At 32.0% G+C, this 2,522-nt stretch overlaps 1 non-coding gene across 1 annotated transcript; it reads right to left on the bottom strand.

Annotated features, from left to right (window-relative positions):
- Window positions 1-325: 325 nt before the first annotated feature.
- On the bottom strand, window positions 326-441 carry LOC141422908 (small nucleolar RNA SNORA69). Its single transcript, XR_012447609.1, has one exon. It is a non-coding gene; the product is annotated as a small nucleolar RNA SNORA69 (small nucleolar RNA).
- Window positions 442-2,522: the final 2,081 nt, after the last annotated feature.

Below are 2,522 nucleotides of genomic sequence, written 5' to 3'. Positions count from 1 at the left end.
ATTTATATTAATTGACTAAAAACTTAGGAAATATCCAAATATACTACTGTGGAGATTGACACCTTAACATGGTAATATATATATTATTGTTGCATTTATCATTACCTCTATATAACAATCCAAATTTTTTTTAAAAAGATCCATTTCTGTAGGTAATCTAAGGAGTAAATTTAATGATGTCACTTGACTGAAGAAAATGTGAATACATTTGATGTTTCACTTGAGAGCTATTCAGCCATACAGATTTTTAAGGACCTAAGTTCTATTTTTCCTATTTCTTAAATGGCATTTATCAGATCAAAAATACATTTTTTAAAAATCTCTGAATTGTTCATGTCAAACTGTCATGATTTCATGAAGACAAAAAGCAAAAACAATCAACATGACTTTTCTTTCAGCGGGATAATGGCAGTACTTCCACAAAAATAAATCTTTTGCTTGTAATGATTTAAATCAATCTCTGCTGGGTGTTTTGAAATATTCTGTTTTTCTATCCTTTTTATGTTTCATGGGGATGAATTTATAAAATTATTTTCATAAGTCTGTTATTGGAAGTGCAATGAGTGCTGGTGAAGAGTAGAATCTGCTTTATGCATTTTTTGTTACAGATTTTATATCACCAACTTCAATTATGAAGAAATAAGAATAAGCTGTATTTGTATAATATTATACAACAGTTACAAAGATATTTGAGTTAATTATCTGTTTTGAACATTACAAAAATGTATTGAGATGGTGGGCAATATATTTCCTCTAGCTAAATAATAATACTGTGTGCCCACAAATTTGAGTGATTCTCATAAAACCTGACTAACCTCAGTGTCTTCAGTCAGGTTCCAATGTCCTGATTTTATAACTCAATGTCTCTTGACGGGGAATGAAAGCATATTCAGATATAGCATTACCTATTTTTTTTTTTGTCTTGAGAGTTATGTGGAAAGAAAGTGAACTAAGGATTCCCTAAAATGAAAGGCTCTTTCAATGTTATTAAAAATAGGAAGAGCAATGCAGGTTATATTATGTAACTTTATTCCAATTCATTCTTAAGTTGAGCAAGATTCATAAAACTTCTATAATATTACATAAAATATAATACTTTGCTAGAGATGTAGCTTAGTAAAAGATTGCTTAGCATAGACAAGGTCCTGGTTTCAATCCCAGCACTAACATAAACAAATGAATAAATAATCTCAAGTATATTAGCATATATCTGACTAAATATTGAAATTATGTTGATAACTTATAGTACTTTGAAGTTTCGTTACGTTAGAGTAAAATTCTGAGACTCAACTGCTGTTCCTGCGTCTATCATTAATTCTACACAGAGGAGGCAGACAAGTTCAATTTTTATTTTAACCGAGCACAGTGTCTTATTTATCAGAAACATGTTTCTTAAGTTAGAAGTCTCCAAAGAATCTTGAACAAGAATGATGCTCTTTGATGAATTACAGCATATTTAGGAAAAAAGAGAAGCAGTTCCAAAAAAAATTCAGAGGGTAATTTATTTTTAAGATTTCATCTCACTGGTAACCCAGATGACGAAATTGAGTGAGTCACATCATGTAGTCAGAGCCGGTCCCGGCAATTATGCTGTCATTTACCCCCCGGGGACAACTTGGGCACAGAGCTTTGCATGATCTGGGTGTTGATTGCCTACAGGGGCATGTTTGTGTTGGATAGGAAGCACAGGCTGCTTGGAAGGCTTTAGATGGTTCTATTGGGTTGAGGATTAATGAGGTTAAATTAACTCAGTCATTTAATGCACATTTTATTGAAGTTCAAGCTGTTTAGCCTGTTGCAGTTAATATGAGTAGCCCAGAATGTTGCCAGTTAAATGTAAGTTTACACATCAGGGATGCCAGGGTCATTACTGACAGGAAGAAAGCAATTTTATTTGCTTATGGCATTTATCATAAGGCACTCTCATTAATATACATATATATATATATATATATATATATATATATATATATATATATCTTCAAAATATCATTCCTTGGGGGACTTGATTGTTACCTAGGACAGGATTATGATCTTAACCTCTAGCTACTTTTGAAGGCAAAATGATGACTTAAGAAAAATAAGTGAGAAGTACGAAATTCTCCTTCCCCTGTGAATAGGGCATGAAACATATTGGGATAGATGTTTTCTCTTGAACTTCAAAACACTGAAAAAAAAATACTGAAAAGATCTCATGTTGAGAAGATATGAGTCAAATGCATAAGGCAAAACCTTGACATCTGTTCATTCATTCACTGTTTATTGAGCACCTAATGTGTGGTACCACGTAAGGTGAGTGCTGTGGATAAGATTCTTCTAACTTGTCTGGATTTAATATGTTTATTAGCTTCTGCATGTAAGTATGTACAGTATATTTATATGTGTATATGTATGCATCTTGTGCAATCAAGGACCTTATGATTCTTTGTAGTATATCTACAAGGCTTATTATTGGCTTAAAAATCATTTCTAGAGGCTCATAAAGAAGTCCTTTAGGTGAAAGAGTCTAATATTCACATAAA

The sequence above is a fragment of the Castor canadensis genome, chromosome 4 (assembly GCF_047511655.1).
Source record: "Castor canadensis chromosome 4, mCasCan1.hap1v2, whole genome shotgun sequence".
Classification (NCBI taxonomy): Eukaryota; Metazoa; Chordata; class Mammalia; order Rodentia; family Castoridae; genus Castor; species Castor canadensis.
This window is presented reverse-complemented; position numbering and strand designations above follow the sequence as displayed.